The following is a 10,102-nucleotide window of genomic DNA, read 5'->3' as shown; positions in this document are numbered from 1 at the left end:
ATGTCGTGAAAAGTAAAACCAACATTATAATTGTATACTTTTACGGCCAATATGAATACAACTGTGTTTCATCACATTAGAATGCAGGGAGACATAAGAATGCGACGTAGGATGTTTATAATTTAACGTCAGAAATTGATCAATGCAAATCATTTTACAGACCTAAATAATGTATTGGCATTAAGTTAATAATCATTCACAAATGCGTGATGTTACGCAGAAACATTTGAGAGGATAATACACGTTTTGTGTGGCGCCTCTCCATCAACCCAGCACGCGAGAGTCCGCGACTTCAGCCCTGGTCGGCCAATAGATTTCGAGCGGTGCGACGCGACGCGACGCGACGCGCTCGCTTGAATCGTTGCGTCCTATCCAGTGCACGACGAAGGTACAATGAAGCCATTTGATTGGTCACTTCTCGGTCTAGACAATCGGAGGCGGGGAAACTGAAGAGAGTCGTTGCAGCCCACTTTAAAACCGTCTCACGGGGTCCGATTCAATGAGTGTAACAACTGTAATGTATAGTGGACGATCCACGCATCTTCACTTGCAGGCTTTCTTCGTGTTATTGGCGGTTTTATCTGAAGTAAACTTCACAGAATACAGGGAGAGCATCATCTGAAGGACGTGTCTCACGTCGACGTCTGACTGAAAATCAAGCCGGTAAGATTGTCCGCTTTTAACATTGTTGTTTATTTCATTCATTCGAGATGGATTAAGTCTTAACATTTTCCACATTTGTAGTCAGTTGTCTGAATTTGAGGTCTTTCGACTACGGCATTACAACTATATATTAAAACTATATATTGTCCTTGTGACTGAAGGTTTATAAAAAAGGTATATGCTCTGTTAATTTACGTTTCAATAATTGTGAGGTCCGTGTTTAAATACTTTGTGTCGCTTAGTAACAGCAGAAAGTTTCCTTACACTGTGTTAATGTCTCAAATCACAGTGTGGTGCCTATCAAGACAGCGTTTGAGGGCTTCAGGGGTTCGTGCAGCATTTTAGGTCATGATAAGCGCGCGTGTGAATGGAAAATTTGTAGTCAGCTGCGCTGCGTGTGTGTGTGACGCGCACGGCGCCTGCAGGTATGATGCCCGAAACGCTGCACGTGCCTACGATGCCCCCGATGCTGTCAAGTATCACACTCGTTTTTAAAACAAAGCCAATCTCAAATTATATTTATACGAATACACACGTGATAAGAGCTCAAGTTATGACTGTAAGTCAGCTGATGCATACTGTAATGCTGTATTTATATTATGTGTAAAGTGCATTAACATTACATTTAGGCTTTTGGCGGACGCTTTTATCCACATTGCTTTATCCTATAAATTTTACATAGGTATTTGCAATCCCCTGGGATCGAACCCACAACCTTGCGTTAACGCTTACCACTGAGCTACAGGAAAGCTATTTAAATGTTTGTTTGTTAAATGCTAGATATGATTACATTTATGATGGCTAGTTTTATTCCTAGTATGCTTTCTTTCATAAACCACTTCAGGGAAAAAAGAGAGTGGAAATAAGAAAGAAAATATAATCTAAACCCACAACTGACGACTGAAGACTGAATGACTCTTGGTTGCGTGCTGTAGAAACGAGATTTCATAGTTATCAAGCTGAAATGCCACCTGTCTCTGTCATCATGCTGCCAAGTTTTTTTTTAAGCAGACTTGATGTAAACGGTCGCCACATAACAGCGCAAGTAACAGATCACTGGTGTTTTAAGTGGATTGAATGAATAGGAGTTACTTGTGTTCTGTGCACCTGTGTCTTTGTGTAGCATCTGCCCAGAGCGCTTGGGTAACAGATGAGCTGCTTCAGATGTGATCAAGGTGGAGCAGAGATGGATTTAAAGGGTTGTTGTCTGCCTTGAGTTTAGTGTGTTTACTCTTTAGAGCATGTCTGATGGTTGAGAGGGTAAATTGAGGCTCAAGAAGTGCTGTGCTAAAGCCTGTGATTATGTGATGGAGAGTAGAAGCGTGATTTCTCTCTCTCTTTCTTGATTTTGGTTTATCCAACCATAGGGGGTGATAGAAAGAGCATACTAATCACAGTTTGACTTCAAAAGAATTGATTTCTGTGTTATCCTGTCATTTTGGATCCACCTCTTCTTAGAAGTGTCAAGCTTGTTCTTGTTCAGACAGAATAATTCTTGTGTCATAGCTGTCTATAGCAGGGGTTTCAGCCTTGACAGACCCCTAAAAAAAGCCTCAACACTATACTTACAAGACATACAATGCATTCAAGCTATACATTTTATTCAGTGTGTTCCATGGTTGAAATCAACTTTTGTATTACAAAAGTAATGCGCTACTGGTTACATGAACATTAAGATTATTACAAAATATAATGTTGATTATATCATTTAGAAAGTTGGGATTTCAAAATTACATGAGACTCCTACTCTATTTTTGTTCTGTACATTTTCAGTGACCCACAGGGCTCCATGGCACCCGGTTGAAACCCTTTGCCCCCGGTTGCTTCCTTGGTCTACGGTGGAGTAATATTAGTGGTCTAAAAAATAAATTGGGAAATTCTTTCTTATTTCTTGTACATCCTTCAAAGCACACCGAACACCATTGCAAAGAGCCCTTTGGACATTTGGCAACCTAATAAAGTTCAGAATTGTTTAAAAGGCAACTCAACAGGAAATGCCTCAACAAGGGTTATTTATTGTTAAGGCATTGTTATTGTCCTGAGACATTCTGGGATAGCTGTTTTTTATATGATGCAAAATGATATTGTCCTGGAGTCACAACTTATTAAAAGTGGTCCATTGGGGGATTCGGTACTGGATTTGAACCATCCTATCTTTATTAGATGAAAGATTAGACTCTTTGTGATGCTTTGTAGACTCTGGATGCTTTTGGTATTTTACCTGCTTCTAAATGAAAAGCCAACATTATCCGTTTAAATTGCACGAAAAGCAAATTCCACATTGCAAAACAGTTAGAAACTGATTGAAGTGCTTGATCTTGCTTCTGTTGAGGTTGGCAGATCAGTCTTTGTTAGAGATGATACGATTTGTATACATTATTAAGAGAAAAAAAATGTTTTTTAGTATAAAAGTGCGTGTCTGAAGCATTGCTCATTTCAAACACACACTGAGCTATGGATTAATTCACAAGTTTATTAATACACTAGATTCCAGTTACAATTAATTTATGAGCGCTGCTCCTGTAATTACTGAATAGAATAAGACAATACAGCCTAAGAGAGAGAGAGAGAGAGAGAGAGAGAGATTAATCAAACAAAGTACAGCTGTTAACAATAGTGCTATTTAAACCACTATAGATGCGTTCAGATGTATCTGCACTCAGTAGGCTGAGGGGGCAATTGTGTGTCTGGAGTGGGTTGAACACACAGAGTGTAAGACTTCTTTTGTGTGAAGTCTCACTTATGGATATTTATGTGTGTTTACACTGTCTTTATATTCACACTTCTAGATTGTGAGCCACAGTTGTGCATTAGCGAGGTTTGGAATTGCTAATGACAAAATAATTGAGATGTCTGGCGTATTCTGCTTGCTTAAAATGTTTCAGTTCTACCTCATTGATTCGCTCGCAATTGGCTAATTTCCTCAGGATTGAAATGTCGTCTCATCTCATGTTTGAGTTGCATGCGGGTCATTTACCCATTTGTTCCATGGAGGTTTGCTTGTTGATTAGTTTCATCACTTTTGTGTGTGTAGAATAGTGCTGTGATTCACTATTCAAATAATTGATAAGCTTTTTTTGGCAGTCATGCGACATTGCGTATCATTGGCCAATTGACAGGATGTTAACTCATTCATACTGATTCCATGATTCAAATTCCACAGAAGAACTAGATCTTATTGAACCTGACTCAACTTCATCTATAACTTAAACATTTAATGCTTTAATGCTTTAAGGTGTGTTAACACAACATTAAGGGTCTTGCATTATGGACGCACATGAATGTTTTATTATTCAACTGTTTGAAACTAATTTTGTAAATGATTTATCTGAATGTGACAGTTAAAATGGAATCATTTCACCCAATCTTTCTATGAAACATTGTCTCTCGTGATTCTCATGACCAATAGTATTATTGTTGAAAAGGAAGGATTGCCTACAATGCTTTGTCTGAAGACTTTGACTTTCATTCGGTGTCTCCTGATGACATTGGCTGAGCTTTGGCTTCTGATTGGTCACTTTTGTTCACTGTAGGACTCGTCAGTATGTAGATTTGCGATCTGATCATGGTGACATCCCCTCACGATGTTCTGCTATCACCCACGTGGCTTAGAAGAGAAACATCGGAGAGAACAGTAGAGGGTACCCCTTTGTTTGGGGCACGCGAGACAGGCACAGAATGGTGTTTGATGGGCCGACCTGACCCGAGTTGCCCTGATTCGGACCATTCTTATGCTTTTCTATTGTTGCGATTGCCATGCCAATATGTGGAGGCTTCCCTCATCTGCCGAGCGCCTGACCAACACAACACTGCTTCAGTGTTCTCCTATAATCTCACTTCACAATAACTTCCTAACAGTGATAATGACCCCTTCACACCGGAAATGGCAGATATGATTGGAGCGTGTGCAAACAAAATCCTTTAAACTAAAGAGATTCAAGAGTTCTAGATTTTTATTATGGGCCATGAACAATCCCTCTTTTTTATTTTTATTGATTAAATATAATTTTGAAAATCATGACAAACAGTATTTGGACTTTCTGGTTCTCAAAGGTTATTGCCTATAATTCATATTGATAAACACACATTGTTGCATTACGGCTAGCAAAATTCATTTTTTATAGTGATTTATCATAGAATGCATGAAATATAACACAGACAACCTTCAGAATCGAATCACTCCTTTCATGCATCTTAATTTCATTGTCTTATGGAGTGTGGATTTATGTGACAGCTTGAAAGCAGATCGCGTTTTTTTCCCTATGTAGTTCTGACATTTACTCATTTATTTACTTCTTAGTAAAGTACTTGTAAGTCAGACTTTTAATCTGTCACGTGTTTTTGGATGAGACTTTTTCACACTAGATTTTCATCCAAAACGTTTTACCATTAATATCCAACTGTAGCTCATTGTTCTTTCTTTTCGGCATGTACACCTGCAGTATCTGTTAATGACTATTGAATGATAAGTGTGATAAAGAACTGATTGGCTCGGAAGAGAAATAGCCACAGTGTGAAAAGGTCTTTACATTGGTTCAACCCATCAAAATAAGTCTGAAACTTCATCTTATTTTATAAAGTACATTAACTCAACCACTTGCCAACATGTAAAATAGTAAGTTGAAATGACTAGCAAAGCCAAAAAAAAAAGATTTCTACGACAAACTAAGGTTTATCAGATGAAATGGCTTTTATTCCAGTATATTGAAGATATAGAAAATCCAGGAGAAATTGATAAATAATAATATTTAGTTGATCTTTCTAAATCAGCCATTCTCCTGGGCCTGGACCGAAGGTTTTTATGCATCTGCTGTGGGTCAATTCTTTGGTTTACACATTATAAATTAATCTTTAATAATAAATTTGAATTGAAAGCAGAGACATCAGTTTTGTCCACTACTGTATACAGTTTTCTTCAAGTATAACACAACACTATCAGCAGTTAATAAGTTCTCATCTGTGAATTCCTTATTGAAAGAATTATGTTTATTATTCTTTTTTTAGTTTTGCCCTTCCAATTTTAGTTTATAAGCATAAAAAGTATTTTTAAGTGATAATACAAATTACAGTCAATAGTCTCTGTCATAGTGCAAATTTGGCATAATTTACAGCATGCAGACGCTCTGGTTTACAGTGCCAGCTGCTTGCATGTGCATGCGTGTTAAACCCTTACTCCAGGTTTGTAATGACGTTTGTTTTACCTGTACCGTGTGTGAGCATGTGATGTTCCACTACCTGTGGTGTTCTTAGTGTGGCAACCTGAGCAGCCCTGACAGGACGTGGAGCAAAAGCCTATAAATAAATCACATTTCCAGTGAGTCACTCTCCACCAGCCTCTGGGGAAACAAAAACAAGAACAGTTTTGGTGGAGGGAGAAAAGTGCAGAAGTTAAAGGGAACATCCTCATAATATATGATCTGTAGACCAATCCTTGTCTGCCATGCCCGAAGTCTAATGCCAGTGATGCTTCCTCACGCAAATACAAAAAACTCATCATCCGTCTGAGGTGATGAGACTGAAAACCTGCATGGAATATCTTACATTTGTTTCTGCAGGGCCGCTTTGACTTCACATGTGACAGAGGACACACCCTCTAGTTGAAAACCAATGAGTGTGACCTCAGCGTCCCTTATGACAACACCATGTTGTATTTTGGTTGTTGGTCACCAGCATGGCATGCTTAAAAACCAGAGCCTGCCTTGATCACTTAGCTGGGCCAGCAACAATAACGCAATAACCAGGATAAACTAGCTTGTATTACTATGTATCTGTACTAGTATCCATATTGTTTTTATGTACTGTATGTATATGTTTTTTATGTAATTTGTCTGATATGATTAGAACAAAAGTGAGAGCTTGACAGTTAACGTCTAAAATAAATTGATGTGTTTGCACAGTAACTCCCGTTTCACACCGCGCCACTTGTGCTCCGCGAGCACGCCCTGCTTACATGTGCGGTATGAATGCTCTTATCTGTTAACATGTGTACCGAAAAAAATACGCACTGCTTACTTGTGCGGTGTGAATCTCTGTCATCAAGATGCACTCAGTAATCACTTAGAATTACAGGGTCCTCACATGATCCATCCAAGTGAAGGGATACTGAAGGATTGATGTGAGGTAGTAGAGATGAGGAGAATCAATCTGCATGAGAGAGCAAGTGATAACAAAGCACACTTCATTCTCTTTGATGTTTTTGATTTAAGATGCAATGTGACAAATATTCACTTTGACATCCATGTAGGCCTTGTGCTGTCTTGTGCATCTCTCTTATTGACATCACGCTTGAACCATTTAAATCTCCAATGCTAACCTGCTGTATGGATCGTAAAATGTATTTTCAGCCTTGACGTGTTTGCTTGCGTCTTGTGTGTGTAGTTATTCCCCAAACAGCTGACAGTTGGATTCACACGCTTAAGCTGTAACCTTGACAGAACGCCTGCACTTTAAAGTGTTATGCTGGCGCTATACCTCTCCCTTGGTCACATGACTTGAGTTTGCTGTGCTATTTTTGACAGCAAATGGAGATTCTGGATGTTCAGGCATGTGTATAACCATGGATTTGTTTTACATCCGCCCTGTGTTTTAAAAAAAACACAGAATATTTTTGCATGTGTTTGCATGTGTGGGGATAAGTACAGTGCTGTAAACTGCACAGTATTACCTGTTTTTAAGAAATGGGGAAAAATATGCTTACCAAGAACAAAAGGAGATAATGTTTTCTATTCATTTTTTGAACACAAAACTTTGGTCAACATTAATACTATATGTAAGATTTATATAGCTGGTAAGAATGGCACATTTATACATCTTACAAAAACAACAATATACAATTTAATTGGAATATATAGTATGGTCTCCTCCAATTTATTGAATGGAAATTGATCATATGGATGATCAGATAGGCAGGCACCTGCTAAGAGATGGTTACTTTTCAAAACTACTGCTTGTGTTTTCCACAGTATAAAGAAAATCATAGAGGTTTGGAAGAACATGAGGGTGAGTAAGTGATGACATAATTTTTTGGGTGGAACATCTCCTTAACTGCATGTGCCCAAGGATGTTGGGCCTTTTCTGTCACATATTGCTTAACTGCTTTCATTTACTTTTTGAAGTGAAGTTCTAATGTATATTTTGTTTATTTGATTACTTTATGCAAATTGAAGTTCTCGCACTCAAAAAATGCCAGGTTGTTTCAACCCATGGTTGGGTCAAATGTTGACCTTTTTTTGGTTCATTTAAATGCATGGTGGGTGATCCTGTCCAAATTTTTTTTGTCATGTTGGTTGGAAATCTCTTTACATTCTGATATCAATCAAGAAGTATAGTAGTCAAATAATATTTTTATAATTATATTTAGTGTGTGAAAGGAGTAGAAACAAAAAACGTTCGCCAAATCAAAACGTTCTGGCCAAACAATGTGACTGGTCATGTTTACATTTTCAGGCAACGTATTTTGCATACCACTGCACACCCTGTTCATGCAGACGTCATACCTCATCAGCGCCGCAGCGCGTTCAAAAAACGAAAAAACTTCTGCATCAAGAAAGAGGAAAAATTCGAATTAACATCGGTTCAGTTTTTACGCGATGTAGACAGCTCCGTCAGGCAAAGAGTCTTTTGGACAGGTATGTACATGCTTCAAGAAGAATTTAATGGATTTAGTTTGTAATTCGTTACATTTATTTATGAAATACATTCATGTGTTTGGAGGAGGCGTGGCTTTGGACGTCGAATCGCATAGAGGATGGGAATATAATTTCAGTTCTAGCAGGCTAATATTAGCACCTTTCCAAATCAACAACCCCACCTTTAAAGCACTGGTTGGGTTTCTCTGTATTTTACCTAATCATATGTTAAAGCAACCCAGCATTTTTTTAATTTTGAGTGTCCCAATGCATATAATACTGAATGAGAATGAGAATCTTTTTCTTGGAATATGGTGAATTTGACAGAACACAGATAATCTGGGATTATACTCCAGATGGAGTGGGCAGACGGGTGTTCACTGCTATCCAGTAGTTCGCTTAATGACCAGGAGCCTTTGACTGTGCAATTAGCCTGGATATTACAGTGCAGGTTTAATGAAGTGTAAAGCAGAGGTGTGTGTGTGTGCCAGGTACACAAAGATGGTATGACTGTGATTATTCAGACAGCAGGGATCATTTAGCATTGACTTCGAAGAGCAGGATGCGAAACCACATACACAACACACGCACATTTGAAAGCCAATAGGCAAACATTCCACTGCTATGTAAACCTCTGGACTGAGTGACGTGCCAGTGCAGCTCTGCCCACGTCAATGCTGGTGTGATGTTGCATCAGCTGTCTTGCCACATTTTCTTCTCTCTCCCTGTGCATCTCTTTATGTCAGCAAGATCAATTCGGTTGTCAAGAATAAGTAAATAGGATTTTGCGAGTTTTGGATAAGGAGTTGATTTCACCCACTTACTATGCATACGTGTAGGACTTTCTCCCAATGCCCACATTTAGCAATGTTCCCAGGAGAGAGACTGTAATGTGCATCCATATTAAGCAATATTGCTATTGCGAGTGCTTTGGAATTTGAAGAAACTGCAGGTTTTGAGCCGTTTATGTTGTAGACATGAATTATATTTCAAATTGTGGAGCTTGTTGATATGTGCAGTGCTATTACTTTTTAAAGCAATGAATCAGAGAATTTTAAAATTTTGGATTAAAATAATATTTCTTTAGATATGATTAAATCCTCTAGATTTGTATTGGGCGAACTGCATAAGACCACCCTGGCAAACATCCACACATCATGGCAATGAGTTTTGCGCTAGATACTCTTAATCTTTTCCTCTCTCTGCCCTTCTTCACATTCATTCTACCTCTTGCTCTAATCCGGTCTATTTGTCTCCCTTTCTTTCACACTTGTGTTTTCCCGGAGGCTTGTGGTGAATTCGTGACGGAGAGGGATGATTCAGACTTAATAACAGTTATTTATGGACACATTAAACACATTTGTTGGCTGTTTCCTAATAAGTGCCTTTCGCTAAAACACTGAGCAAAAACAGCTCCTGATGCATTACGTCGCAACGGTTGCGTTTCTTGATGCTCCGTGCATGTGACTGCTTGATGTCATGCAGAGTCATGATGAGTACAGATGAGCATGTTTTGGCCTCTTTTGAGGGACAAAGGTACGTTAGTAGGGAGATGTTGTTATTACGCTGGAAGTGTGGTGCATGTTTTTGAAATGCGGTTTTAACTTCATCAATCTAGGTTTATTCTGTGTGGAGTATTTAATCTTTGAAGAAACTTTTCATTAGTCGAGAGACGTAAGCTATGACCCAATTGGCAGAAAAATGTGCTTAGGAGTCACTTCAGCTGCCAGACATGGGCGTAGAATAAAAACAATTTCTGTTTTTCCAACCCGGCCGAAAGTCTTTGCATATTCTAGCTTTTATGCTTTTGA

At 38.6% G+C, this 10,102-nt stretch overlaps 1 protein-coding gene across 2 annotated transcripts in view; it reads left to right on the top strand.

The window, feature by feature from the left end:
- The first annotated feature begins 417 nt into the window (after nucleotides 1-417).
- Nucleotides 418-10,102, top strand: part of slc38a3a (solute carrier family 38 member 3a) — a 32,569-nt gene continuing 22,884 nt past the window's right edge. Inside the window, exon 1 of one of the 2 annotated variants that reach the window (XM_056734309.1) lies at nucleotides 418-663. The gene's annotated coding sequence lies outside the window, so the exon portion shown is untranslated. The remainder of the gene's footprint in view (nucleotides 664-10,102) is intronic. The other variant, XM_056734311.1, reaches the window with a different exon arrangement.

Source organism: Triplophysa dalaica, chromosome 21, assembly GCF_015846415.1.
Source record: "Triplophysa dalaica isolate WHDGS20190420 chromosome 21, ASM1584641v1, whole genome shotgun sequence".
NCBI classification, from domain to species: Eukaryota; Metazoa; Chordata; class Actinopteri; order Cypriniformes; family Nemacheilidae; genus Triplophysa; species Triplophysa dalaica.
The sequence above is the reverse complement of the archived record's forward strand: the minus strand, read 5'-3'. Positions and strand labels throughout refer to the sequence as shown.